Source organism: Chionomys nivalis, chromosome 3 (assembly GCF_950005125.1).
Source record: "Chionomys nivalis chromosome 3, mChiNiv1.1, whole genome shotgun sequence".
NCBI lineage: Eukaryota > Metazoa > Chordata > Mammalia > Rodentia > Cricetidae > Chionomys > Chionomys nivalis.
In genome coordinates this window covers 46,898,371-46,912,786 of record NC_080088.1, presented here as the reverse complement: position 1 = coordinate 46,912,786, position 14,416 = coordinate 46,898,371, and the positions used below count along the sequence as shown (strand labels likewise).

The window sequence follows — 14,416 nt, the reverse complement described above, 5'->3', positions numbered from 1 at the left end:
ATGTTCCTAGTGCTTGGGATACAGATCATTTCAAACTTATTATCATGTGCGTGCGTGCGTGTGTGTGTGTGTGTGTGTGCATGCATGCGTGTGTGTGCATGTGTGTAGGTGTGCATGCGCATGTGTGTGTGCAAGCGTGTGTGTGTGCGTGTGTGTGTGTGCATGCATGCGCGTGTGTGTGTTTGTGTGTGTGCTCACTGAATGTAGGTGGGGGCTAGAGGATAACCTATAGGAATCAGTTCTCTCCTTCTGCCATGGCAGCCCTAGAGGATTGAACACAGGTTATCAAGCCTGACGGATGGTAGGTGCATGTACCCACTGAGCCACCTGACCAGACCCTAAATATAAATTCCTGAGCAAATGCAAAGGAACCCGCTTAATAAATGCATAAAGAGAAGAGAGATAAGGAAGAGGTGCCATGCACTCAAAGCTCACACTCTTTCCTTTTCTCTTTCTCTCTTTCCTTCTGTTACGGGGTTTGCCTATCTCACTTTGCTGTTCTCAGTATAAGGGTGGTTGACTGCAATCATTGTCTGTAGGCATGCTCCTTGTGCTGTTGAATTAGTGTTATCCCATCTCTGGTTTCTGTGATGATTACGTTAAAAGAACCTGTGTCCACAGGTCAATATGGAAGCCAAGGGCTAAGTGGCCTCCAGCCTCCCACCCACCCACTCCCCACACACACAGAAAAGGATTCTGGTGGGCTCAGTACTTCTTGCCTCATGGTCTTTAGGACTGCTCACACTTCTTTCATGCTTGCGAGAGCTGAGACATAATTTGAGAATGCATTTTGAAGATCCAATAAAACAAAGTAAGGGTCAAGTGACTTGAGCCTCATCCAGGACAGGTAGCTCTAGTTGACACCCTACTCAACTCATTACGTTAGTCCATGAGGTAGGTGGGGACAGTGTGACATACTGCCTTTATATGTGATTGCCGCCAGATGCCCAGTGTCCCATGCATAGGAATTTGCTCTCTGGCTTTCAGTCCTTCATTCACGAGCCTTTCGTAACAGTTGCTAATCAAACTCTTCCCTAAGCCAGCAGAACCACCTCAGGACTCGTTCTTGTTCGCGTGGCTTATAGCTAGGGAACAAAGAATTGCTTCCGTCCAGGACCCTTTCCACTTGAAGTGCAGGAAACAGGGAAACTTGTAGAAACTTTAGGCATTTGGATATAAACTTTGAGATTTCTAGAACTCATAACTTAATAGTGTCCCCTTAACCCTGACAAGCTTGTTTTCAGCTTCTGTGTCACCGTCACCAATGGCCTCATGGGTAATGTGGTTATAGGACGTGAGCTGTCCAGCATCCTAAGTCCAGAGGAGAAAATTTCTGCAATATGGGTCTATTGAAGTCAAGTGAGGTCGCTGGGGCTCGTGATATGTGAGCTCTGGAAGGAGAGTGTCAAGGAGTAGGGAGGCATGGATGAGGGGAGAAAGACTCCCCCTGCCTCTGATCCCAGCACTGCTGCTGGTACCCCTTGTTTCTGAGGAAACATTGAGAAGTTCTGCCTTTTCCTACAGGGGATGGACAAAGAGTGCCTCCCTGAGGGGCCAGGTTGACACTGAGCTCTATCTGTCCCAACCCTACTCTCCTTCCAGGCAGAAAGAGTGCCGTGGAGTCTGAGTGTGAGGTCTCTGGGAGGAAGCTAAGCATCGGGCAAAGTGCAGCTAGGCCCTATCTCTGGGGCTGTTCTCTGGCTGTGCCTGGTGGGGGTGGGGGAGGAGTTGAAGGATGTCAAAAGGCTTAGAGGAAGAAGTGGAGATGATTAGGAATCATCTCATCATCACAATAAGAGTGGCTGAGACCAGAATCATACTTCTTGGCATCAGACATTTTTGACTTCTTTTGCTAATTTTAAAATTAGAATTGCCCTATAGAAAGTCTGGAATACGTAAAAAGCAATGTAGCCCTTAAGTCTGCCATCTTCACACAGCCACGATTGTCATTTCGGCATCTACTCTTCTGGTTTTTATCCACACCCATATGTTTTTATGTTGTTGCTATAATATGGCTGAACAATATATATCCTATTCTTTTTTTCCGATTAATTATGCATGCAGATGTCACATTCATACACAGACAGCACAGAGACATTCATACACAGCACAGATACACAGATACACGGACACATTACATCACACAGTACAGACTCACCTGGGACTTGAACCGGGAACCTCGGGCACTGCAGGCGGGGCTCCAATCCTCTCAGCCAGCTCTCCGACCATTTATATATGCTATTCTTAACTCTCACCTTTGGCACTGTATGATAAGCACTTTCCTTTGGCCATATGATAATTTGCCTTTCCTTCTTCAATGAGTATAAAATGTGTTCAATAAAGTGCAAAGACCATGCATGGCTCCTAGTGGACAACCAATGAGCTTCTGCACATGGGTGTATCAGCTAACCAACACTCTAATATATCCCATTGTGTCCTTAGCTAGTTGGCTCATCCCTCCTGCAGTAGAATTCTCTTATAATGGACCAGAGTATTTCCTGTGGCTGGGCTCTTTCCCTGATGTTCAGTATTACACATGCCTTTCAACATCTGTGCCTCGCAGGAGCCTCTAGGAGAGAGATTCTATCTGCAAATGATCAGCATGTGTCTGTAGACCTGAAGACACTCTATAATTGTCTGTTCAAACTCATGAGGAGCCAGCCTGAACCTCTTATTGTTTGGAGAAGTGGGAGCTGGAAAAGAGGTGGTCTGGTTTGGACCTCTCTATTTGATTCTGAGTGTACCTATGTGAGGAGGTTTGATTTATAGTCTTGATCTGAAACAAGAAACCAAAACAAATCCTGGCTCCTGCTTTCTTTGGTGCTTGAAGGACTGTGTGGTTGGAATCGAAAGGTGTGTTCTGGAGTGGGACTGGTCTCCTTTGAAAGCCAAGAGCCATTGGCTTGTCATTCAGACATGGATCCAAAGTGAAATGTTTGGGCCTGACTAGAAAGAAGGAGAAGTTGGAGAGATGGGGTGTACCTCAGGGGAGGGGTAGGTATCCCGCAGAGAAGGTAGTGGGTGGTTGGGGGAATGGCAAGGCAGCCTCCCAGGCTTGAAGGAGGCATCACTAGCCTGGCAGGAAGGCTCCTGGGGGCCAGAAAAGGGGTGCTATCTTTGGGTTAATGCCACTGGGAGGTTTGGCCCAGACTCAGCAGTTAGATTAAGTTTCTGAGAGCGCATTCCTGAGCAGAATGGGGCTCTGTTCTGCTGATTGGCTGGTGTACAAGAAGATTGCTCTCTAGATGGGATTATCAACAGCACCCTCTGCACCCTCTGCGTTCACCCGACGGCAGGACAGGGGAGTCCCAGTGCACACACACGTACACATTGCACTCAGCATTTAAGGCCTGCTTGGAACCCATGCATTCACCTTTACACAAAGCCAAGTGTGTTTGGCCTACCTGGCAACATGCCGCCTCCTGGCTTCCATCTAGAGACCACCGGGAGTTTTTCACGGGAGAGTCAAGGATCTGGCTTAAAGATTCAGAGGTAGGGAGGCTCCTGGAGAACTGTCCTGGCTCAGGCCGCTGGTTACTCCTGTGTTGGTGCCGAGTGGTGGATCTCTGACCAGGTAGCACCAGCTTCTGGATTTTGGTAAAAATGGAGCTAGAAGTTGAGAATCACCCCAAGAGTCTTGCCCATGTCTTCCCCTGTTACTGGAAAGGGACGTGAGGATGTGAGTCAAAGAATCCCATGCTAACTCCAAAAGATTTCAGTTACTTTTTTTTATTATTATAAGGGGCAAACTCACAGGACAGGAACGAGAAGTCCAACCTCAGGTGTGTAACGCAGGAACCAGAGAGAGCGAGCCCTGGTCAGGTTGCCAGGTTTTCTCTGGGTACCCAAAATGTCAAGCCCTAACCTGGTCCAGCCTCTTTAAAGGTCACTGGCTGAAGGAAGTTCCCCGACATTCCCCACCTGCCATGCTGTGCAGGGAGGAACTGTTCACTCTCACTGTGCCCTGTGGAGAATTTTGTTTATTGTTTAACCTGACCTTGCTAACACCTGACTTCAGGTCCCCTGCTCTGACTTGATATTTGATATGCCATTTGGACTCCTCCCTCCCTCCCTCCTTCCCTCCCTCCCTCCCTCCCTCCCTCCCTCCCTCCCTCCCTCCCACACATTGTCTATTAGGTAACTACAACTCTAGTGACCCAGCCAGCAACTCTCCCACTCTGCTTCAGAATCAGCAGCAGATAGGTAACTTCAGGCCTCTTAACGGCCCCTGTTGAGTTCCGTCTGTGAGCTTCTCGGCACACAGCACATCCAGTAATCACAAGCCATCATGGAACTGATGTGAGACAGGAAGGTCCCTCTCTGTCCTCTGCCTCTAGTTACTCCACATGAACTCCTTTGTCTCTACTGCTTCTTTAAAGGCAGTGTTGTCAGGAACTGAACCTTTCACAACTACCTACCAGTTAGTGTTTGGCAAGGGGGTGGAGCTGAGTATTCGAGAGAACAAGAGGTCTAAAGTCAAAGCTGAGATGACTGGGATCGGTAGCTTTCTCTAGAGCCTGTGGGAGTGAAGTCTCCGAAGACCACTGAATAGTCCTGCCTATTGCTCCAGACGCCAACAGAAAAGCTAAGGATCTACTATTGCTCCAGACGCCAACAGAAAAGCTAAGGATCTACTTAGGCAGCTGTCTCAATGATTCTCTCTCTCTCTCTGTCTCTCTCTCTCTCATTTTTTTTTTCGAGACAGGGTTTCCTTATATAGCCTTGGCTGTCCCGGAACTCGCCCTGTAGACCAGGGTTGGCGTCAGACTCAGAGATCCACCTGTTTGTGTCTCCAGAGTGCTGGGATTAAAAGTGTGCACAACCACTGCCTGGGTAGGATGTTTATCTTAATGCGAAGAATAGCTAGCTTTGCTTATTCCCCAATCTTTATGGGCCCATAAACTCCATTGAGCCCTCACAGTGTCCTGGATTTCAGAGGATGGAGCTTGTCCCCTGGAGACAAGGACGTGGGGGACTTTATTGTTCTAGTCACTCTGTTACTGAGGGTTCTCTGGAGGAACAGAACTTGTAGAATGAATCTCTGTATATATAGAAAGGGGATTCGTTAAAATGGCTTACAGGCTGTGGTCCAGGTATCCCAACAACAGCTGTCTATCAAGAGAAGGTCCAAGAATTCAATAGTTGTTCAATCCATGAGGCTGGATGTCTCAGCTGGTCTTCAGGTATACACCAAAATCTTGAAGAAGTAGCCTTTAATGAAGGGATTTGCTGGGTGAGTGGGAGCAAGCAAGCAAAGAGAGAGAAGCTTCCTTCTTTCATGTCCCCTATTTAGGCTGCCAGAAGAAGGTATAACCCAGAATAAGGGTGTGTCTTCCAACTCCAAAGATCTGGATTAGAAGTGAGTCTTCCCACTTCAAATGATTTAATTAAGAGGCAGTCCCTCACAGGTGTGACCCGTCATTTGGGTATTAGTTAATTCCAGGTGCAGTCAAGTTGACAACCAAGAATAGCCATCACATCCTCCCAGAGGGTAAAGGCACCAGCTTCCTGCAGCCTCCTTGGCTTGGTACCTGCATACTGTCAGGAGTAGCTTTGGAATTTTATCTGTAATATATAAATAATATATTGCATTTTGATTTTTACTTTAAATTCTGATTTATACGTCTGCTGTACTTACTAGCCTCTTTAAACCTTTTTTATGTTTGTTTGTTTTGTTTTTAAGAACAGAGAGGTAGAGAGGCTAAAAGGAAAGAAAGTATAAAGGCTAGCCAATCAGTCCCAAGAACTTCTCTCATTCCCAGCCATCACTATGATGCTCCTCCTAAAACACTTTCCATTGCCTTGATTCATTATCTAGTGTCTTGAGTTTAGGTTCTTCCTCGACTATCCACTGCTTACCAACTGCTTAGTCTATCCTCAGAGGCTTCAAGGTCAAACCAAAGTCAATGAGCAAACTGTGACTTTCCCAGTGCTGGCTTCTCTTTCTGGATGTTTTGGAGGCTGGTGTCTTAACGACTGGGCTTTTGTGAATTCCAGTAAGTCACAGGAAGTTCTAGTCCCAGTTCTTGAGGATATCTCTGTCTGATGGAGGAAATGACCTTCCATGTGGTAGCCAAGTTGTCAGACAGAGATGTGAGCAGATTTTAATGAGAGCTGAGAAGCTAGCAATGATATATTTAAATTTGGAGGGTGGGATTACAAGAAAGACTCGGGAATTGAATCTTGAAGAATGTGTATGGGTCTGCTTTCATCTTTAATGTTTTGAATCTTTACATTCTATCCTCAAGCCTTTAACACATGGTAGACAGACTTAGGAACGGTTTCTGGAATGACACAGATTCTCCCATAGTGAACACTAGCAAATTTTTTAGTTTTATTTTTCTGTGTATGGCCTGCGTATATGTCTGCATACCGTGTGCATGCCTGGTGCCTAAGGAGACCAGAAGAGGGCATGATCCCTCAAACTAAAATTATAGATGTTTGTGTGGGTGCTGGGAACTGAACCTGGGTCCTCTGAAAGAGCAGCCAATGCTCTTAACCACTAAGCCAGATCTTTAGTCCCCGCCCCCCATTTCCCATCCTTATGACCAAATTCTTAACCTAACTCAAGCTAGTCTTGTTGTTCCATGCCATTCTCCACTCTATTTTTCTCACCGCTTTTCTTTTTCTTTCTTTCTTTTTCTTTCTTTCTTTCTTTCTTTCTTTCTTTCTTTCTTTCTTTCTTTTTCTTTCTTTCTTATCTCTTTACCTTTGAGGAATGTATGATTCAGAAAGGGGTCCTACAGATTTTTCCTGCAGTAACATCCCCAACCCCAAGCACACACCAGTCTAGTACAGACTGTGCATGATTCCCAAAGAAAACAAGGAGGGAACCATTTGCTCCAAATTGAAAAAAGAAATGTGGAGCAGCTTGGCTGACTTGCGGAATCCTGTGCACGCCCTTTGCTTTGGGATGAAGGGATGGCAGAGAAAAGAAGATCTGGGGGAGAAAAGAAAACACAGGTGGCTTCCTGAGCTGCCCCAGGAGGCGAAGGCAGTCTGCAGCTGAAGCCAGGCCAGCACCGCTCCATGGCAGCCAAAGCGTGGAAAGGGAGAACTGGCTTAGTTTGAAATCATGCCTTTAGTGGTAATGATGTGTTTGACTTGGCCAGGTGAGCAAGAAAAGCACCTAAAGATCCTTGGATTCAGAAGGTGCCAAGGAGCTGAATGTGTTGGTTTAAAAAGAAGAAGGAGGAGGAGGAGGAGGAGGAGGAGGAGGAGGAGGAGGAGGAGGAGGAGGAGGAAGAGAGGAGGAGGAGGAGGAGGAGGAAAAGAAGAAGAAGAAGAAGAGGAAGAGGAAGAAGGAGGAGGAGGAGGAGGAGGAAGAGGAAGAGGAAGAGAAGAGGAAGAGGAAGAAGAAGAAGAAGAAGAAGAAGAAGAAGAAGAAGAAGAAGAAGAAGAAGAAGAAGAAGAAGAAGAAGAAGAAGAAGAAGAAGAAGAAGAAGAAGAAGAAGAAGAAGAAGAAGAAGAAGAAGAAGAAGAAGAAGAAGAAGAAGAAGAAGAAGAAGAAGAAGAAGAAGAAGAAGAAGAAGAAAAGTGCCTATAGCTCTAGGTCAAAGTCATAATAACTAATTTCTTCTGTCTTCAAGTAAATTAGGCATGACTTTATAAGGATTAGCCGATATTCTCGTAGACTCTTCAAACAGCACCAGCAATTTGTTACAAGCGTCTAGACAGACCTGTCTTCTAAACTCTACACAGAGTCTCTTAGCAGCAGATATTTGTCCATGATAGTCAGGAGTCCAATTTTACAGCAGTCGCTATGTACCAAACTGAGCTCAAATCACAGAGCTTTTTACCAAGAACAGCTTTAAAGACTTGTGTAAATAGGACTTTCTTTGGACCCCCAGCTCCCAAACAATAACACGGAGACTTTTTATTAAGTATGAAGGCTTGATCTTAGCTTAGGCTTGATCCCAACTAACTCTTACAACGTAAATGAACCCATTTATATTAATCTATATTCTGTCACGTGCCGTTGCCTTTCTTCCACGCTGTATATCCGACCTACCCCACATCTCACTGGTGAACCCCGCCCCTCTCTCCCCAGAAGTCCCACCTATCCTCTCCTGCCTAGCTATTGGCTGTGTAACTCTTTATTAAACCAATCAGAAGGTACCTTGGCAGAGACACATCTTCACAGTGTACAGAAAGATTATCCCACAACAGACTCATACCCCCAACTCTTTGTGCACTCGGCCATACCAAATTGTAAGTCCGTTGTCTAAGCCAAGAGAAAAGGGAGGGCCATCATAAGTATATTGTGCTGAAGTTGGGAGAGGGATTGACCAGTTTGGTTTGAAACCACTAGCCACTTGGTGGGACAATGCAAGATAGCTCCTGTAAGAGGAAAGGAGACAACCCAGTGAGCTGACAAGTTCCTTCACACTCCATTTTGGTATATGTGGGACATTTAGTGATCTCTACTTTGATCTTCCTTTTAGACTCTCCCAGGTCCTCTCTGATCCTTCGCCACCCCACTTCCCTGTCCACCAGTTACAAGTTGTCATCTTGCTTCCTCTCTTCCCTCTTCTCTCCTCCATTATTTCTTCTTCTTCTCAAATTCTGCTTGTGTTTCCCAGCTACTCTTGGGAGTGGGGCCTGCCCTGGAGTGTGGTCAACCTACCAAGGGTCACACAGTTAAAGAAAGCCGGCTCTCCCTCTCCCAGTAGCCATCAAATCACAATAGGTGGATAGTGGTGCAACCCCAGGTTTCTAACTCTTCTTTCTTGTCTAAATGGATACTCCTAACATACATACCCATGAAATATAGTTAAAATTAACCCGGGCATGGTGGCCTGCACCTCTAATCTCAGTACTCCAGAGGTGGAGGCTGGTGGATCTCTGTGAATTCAGAGTCAGCTTGCTCTACTTGTTGAATTCCAGGCCAGTCATGGCTGCATAGTGAGAGACTGACCCTGTCTCAAATTTTAAAAGAAAAGAAAAAAGAAGAAGAATCACTAGGAATGTGAGCAAGGCTGCTGCACATCTGGAAGCTTTAGGCACGTGACACCTAGACATCTGTATCATACATAGTCCAAGTATTAATTCACAGAAACACATGCTCCCAGTGAAGCAAGTGACCTGGTTCTTTAGGAAGGCGACAACCCCCAAGACTTAGTTTCATGGACAAGAGTGTCCTTGGATTCAGGAAGTGCTAACACCTACTCATGGAATTCCTTTCCCTTCCAAGGGCTTTCACTTCGTCCCTAAGCCATTGTTTCCTACAGCTTCGTGCTGGTCGTTGTACGAAGTGTCCTGTGGCCTCTGTGCTTCCCCTAGACTGCAATGGCAACTAACTCTCTTGTGCCTTTGTGCTAATTCTGGCTAATCCTAACACACAGAGCTGGTCAGATTGCTTTGAAATTGAAGTTACTGGTTCCAAACTTATCATAAATAAGTCTTACAGTCTTTGTTCTAGTAAGTCTCTGCATAGTTTAATGAAGACTAAACAAAATTAATTGTGTAATTAAAAAAAAAACACTAAAACTATTTTTAAAATATTTTTTAATGAGGAGATTGTGGCATCAATAGAAAAAAACGAAGAATGAATTTGTGTAAAAACAGGTTGATAGGAGCACCAGACTACAACCCCAAGGTCCAAACCAGGAGCAGAAGGAGAGAGAGCACGAGCAAGGAACTCAGGGCTATGAGGGGTGCACCCACATACTGAGATAATGGGGATGTTCTTTCGGGAACTCACCAAGGCCAGCTGGACTGGGTCTGAAAAAGCATGGGATAATACTGGACTCACTGAACATAGCGGACATTGAGGACTGCTGAGAAGTCAAGAGCAATGGCACTGGGTTTTGATCCTTCTGCACATACTGGCTTTGTGGGAGCCTAAGCTGTTTGGATGCTCACCTTAATAGACCTGGAAGGAGGTGGGAGGTCCTTGGACTCCCCACAGGGCAGGGAACCCTGACTGCCTCTAGGGCTGATGAGAGAGGGGGAGTTGATTGGGGGACGGGGAGGGATATGGGAGGCGGTGGCAGGGAAGAGACAGAAATCTTTAATAAATAAATTAATTAATAAAAATAAATAAATTAAAAAATAAATAAATTAAAAAAATATAAAAAAAAAACAGGTTGATAATACAGAAGAGCTTTAAGAGAAAAAAAAATTTTAGAAGCCAAAAGTGTTTTTACACTTTTGTATTAAGTGAAATGGAGGGCTGGCAAGATGGCTCGGTGGGTAGCCTCACTCGCAGGCAGGCCCCGCACTCGAGTTCAAGCCCCAGATCCTACAATTTGGCAGAAGACAGCTGGCTCCTGAGAGCTGTCCCTGTGGACATGCACACACAGACGGAGTAAATAAATCTGTTAGAAGACTTGGAGATGTCCACTGCACCCTTCAAGGGAAAGCCAGTGCTGGTGAGAGCCACAACCCCCACAAGCGCATGGTAAGAAAGGAGGGCCACAGGAGACATCTGTCTGTCCCCAGGGCAGGGGTCCTTGTCTCTCCAGCCCGGAACTCTGGTTACAAGGGCCATGCTGAGGGGCTCCATTCCCCTGTTTTCACCCTCCCCTCCCCCTGAGCTGGCCCTGACGGAGGCTCTGCTGGGATCCCGTTCTGCCTCTGCAGACCACCAGGACTCACATGAATTTTCCCATTGCTGAGTTTATATTTATATTTATATTTGGATGATCAGAGAAGTATGTGTGATGTGGGTTGTTGGCAAGTAAATCTTTTTTTTTTCCTCTCTCTTTCTTCAATGTATTTTTCCCAAACTATTTCATCGGGTCCAAAAGAAAGTGGAGCTTTGTGTGCCCGCCCCACCTCCCAGCAGCGCTGAAACCAGATGAATGAGGATGGCTGCTGACATCTCACGGTGCATATGGCTGCCAGACTTGGTGGAGACATGGCTCCATCTTTGACTTGTCTTTGAGGATTAATCACATTTCATGTTCTCTTCTGTCTTTTAAAAATATTTTTAATTGGTTCAAGCCAAAAAAAAAAAATTCCTAAAGCCTTGAGCCAGTTTTATTGCAAATCATTTAATAACATTGCAAAATAGAGTCTTTTTCTTTCTTCCCTTCCTCTCACACGCTTGCCTCTTTCTTCCTGCCTTCTCTCTTCTCCTCTTGTCTTGACTATGATTTTTTTTCTGATTATGATTTTTTTTTCTGCCTTCAGACACCCCCCCCCAGTCTCTTTCATCTCCCCTCCATTCTTTACCCTTCCACCTTCCACATGTGGGGAGTTACACCTTAGCTGGGGGAAAACAAAACCAAGATTTGACAGCTAATCTGTTTGGCAGATGCAAAACGTCCCCCACCCACCCATAGAAACTGTTTTCTATTTAAATAAAAGACAGCATAACTGCCTTGCTTTCATCAGAAACTGCGTTTGAGAAATTTCATGTCATGTTTCCATGGCTGTCGGGAAAGAGTTTTGTTTGGAGCCAAAATTATTTGTACAATTGGATTGGCAGGCGAAAAAAAAATCCCAAAGAGAGCAAACATATTTATCCACCATCCTGGTCTGCCAAGTGAGGCACGAAGCTTGCGTATCCAACTTCCTCCCTAAATTGTGTGCAGCTTGTGGCAGCCTGACTTAAGCTGTTGGTAGAAGAGGGGAGGACCACGCTGGGCCACTACTCTTATGTTGACCTTACCTATCTCATCTGTTAGAAGCCCCCACTGTCCAGGACCTAATCTTATTTCCTTTGCATCCTAAGTAGCAGGATGTCTAAGTGGTGGCATCCATGATGCTCGAAGGGATACCACTGTACTAAACGCCTGCTATAGAAAACACTGGTTTGGGCCAGCCTTGTGAGTTACAGTTGTTTGGCTTTGGTGGTCTGTGTGCCCTGGCTACCCACTTGTAAGCGTTTAGCCATTTCCTCAAGTACTCAGCTTTTGAGAAGCCTGCCCAAGTCACGGTAAACCCCAGTCACTCTCCAGGTGCCAGGCTCCCTGACCTCACGGGCACCATCAACTGCAGCTTTACTTGGTCCCCTATCCTTAGCACATGGCTTTTGTGGTTTTCCACTTGCAAAATACTTTATTTCAAGGCTAGTTCGTGGGTGAATCTAAACTATGGTATCTCAGGTGACCGAAGGATCGAATGTGGTGTGTGATTGTGTGACCATCGATAGAGCAGTTTAGAGCTCAGTCAAGCTCCATGCTGCCAGAGGCCACTTACTGAGGCAATGCCATCAAATCCTCTGCCTTCTTCGCTGCCACACCCAAGTTCTCCTCTGTTGTAAACCAGAGATTCAGCCTGAGAAAGCACTCGGAATCTTTACTTCCTTGTCCAAAGTGAAAGACCACGGGGTCAGTCTGTCACTGAGAAGTGGCTCCCCTGGCACAGGGTCTTCCCAAGCTTTGTAACCTCAGTCGTAGACACAATGAGTTGCCACAAGGACAAGCTGAGGCTTGGAGGCCTTGGGGAATAGAATTAACAGTGAGCCCAGAAACTTGCTCATGGCTCCAAGGCTGCTAAGCATTCCAGCAGCTTTGCCAAGTGAGCCCCATGCGGTGCCCATGATCTGATGGATCTCGTCCAGACTCAGCAGATAAGTGCGGGCTTGTCCTCTGATCTCTGAGAACATGGAGTCGGCTCAGACAGGATCATGTGTGATAAAGGCCTGCATGGCCAGTACGCCACACTGTTTGAGTCCTCAGCCTAGTGTACAAAGATGGGGGTGTGGGTGACTCCTGCAGCATCCAGCAAAGGTGCCATCTTTTCTGCCTGAACAGAAAGGCTTTGATTTGCCACCAGGGAGGAGGGTGTTCAGGGAGAAGGCTGAGTGAAGAAACTCTTGGAAAGTTAGGGTTCGGGTTTTACTAAGAACATATTATACTATACTAGAACTGAGACCCAGGCACTCTGTGAACTTTCTGAAAATGAGGAGGTAAACCTTCGGTTAAGATTTGACAGTTTGTATTAAACATATGTAGGCACATTCCTCCAGTGTTGTAATTTAACTCATAGTTCTAATTATTTGTATTAGTATTAGTATTACTATTTTGATTTCTCAAGACAGGGTTTCTCTGTGTAGCCCTGGCTGTCCTGGAACTAGCTCTGTAGACCAGACTGGCCTCGAACTCACAGAGATCCCCCTGCCTCTGCCTCCCAAGTTCTGGGATCAAAGGTGTGCGCCAACACTGCCTGGTTTGTCATACTTATTATTAAGAGCTCTTATTACGGGCAGAGTGATGGAGATTAGAGAGGAGTAAACGTGCAAATGGACTCAAGATAAGATGTGCCCGTTTGTGCTTTCTCGTGTGCACCTCATCAGTGAGGAAGTATGTGCACATACCTTCCAATGCTTTCCTGTTTCTCCCATGGCCAAGGGAATTTGGACCTGATGTTCCCTTTAAGTGGAAGAAGGACACGTAGAACACACCTACAGCGTGCCTTTGAAGAAATCCCTGTAGACAGTGCGTCTAGGCGTCTCGCAGAACCCACTCGTGGGAATACGCAGCTTCCCTTTGGAATCTGTGCCTTTCAGGGGAAGGAACCAGGCAGGACTCTGTATAGAGACTGAGATCCTATGAGCTTTCTCAGAAAGGACAATGTACTGAGACAGTAAGGCATGTTAGTAACCTCAGAGCTGGCCCTAGAGACCAGGGCTTTTGCCTGGTGGAGAGCTGAGACATGAGTAGGTCTGCTGGACCGTTTAAGGAAGCAGCTGGAAGAATGTACAGAGAGAGGCTGCAGAAGGGGGGTGTGAGGGAAGGTAAAAGATCAGAGCGGAGAAAACATTTCTGCCATGCATGTCTTAAGCACACAGGCAACAGGCAAGGACAGGTGTCCTCTCAAGTCATTTCCCGTGAAACTTGACCCACCCTTCCGCCAACAGAGGCCTGTTAACCCCACCTGTAACTGAAGGGCCTGCCCCTTATTCCCAGTGTGGCATTGTTGAGGGCCAGGAAGCTGCTTTGCAGAGCCTTGGCCTGGGAGCAGTTTCTTTCCCCTTCACATGAAGCCAACGGGATGCCTCTGCATCTGCCTACTGATAGCGGACTAGTGAGTTACTGATCACGAGTGTCCTCCATCTCTGGTCTCCTTCCTGCCCAGAACACAAGGACTAGGGGCCCTGATTTCTACATCATTCACCACTTCATTACCCTGCCTTTGGTCCCTGACTGAAACTCGAATTTTACTGCCGCGGCCAAACTGGGAGTGATGGAAGTGGCAGCTGAGACTTAGGCTTAGGAGGCACACGGAGGGGGCAGCAGCAAAGACCAAAGCGCTGATTATTTGTTTGGAAGCCAAGAGGCCTTGCCTGCCAGTCAGCCCTTGTGAGCAGTGGGGTACCCAGATGGGGTGTCCACGGCCCTGCCCACACGGGCTGTTGTGCACATGTTGGCATCGGAACAAAGGGAGAGTTGGGCTTCCTGGCTGACCGGTGCCCAGCTTCATGCCACGCCGAATGCGCAGCCTTCTGTTTCCGCTCTAGCAGCTG

General features: G+C 46.5%; 1 protein-coding gene across 5 annotated transcripts in view; it reads left to right on the top strand.

Moving 5' to 3' along the window:
• Boc (BOC cell adhesion associated, oncogene regulated) overlaps nt 1-14,416 on the top strand; it is a 78,428-nt gene that overhangs the window by 41,860 nt on the left and 22,152 nt on the right. The window lies entirely within an intron of this gene.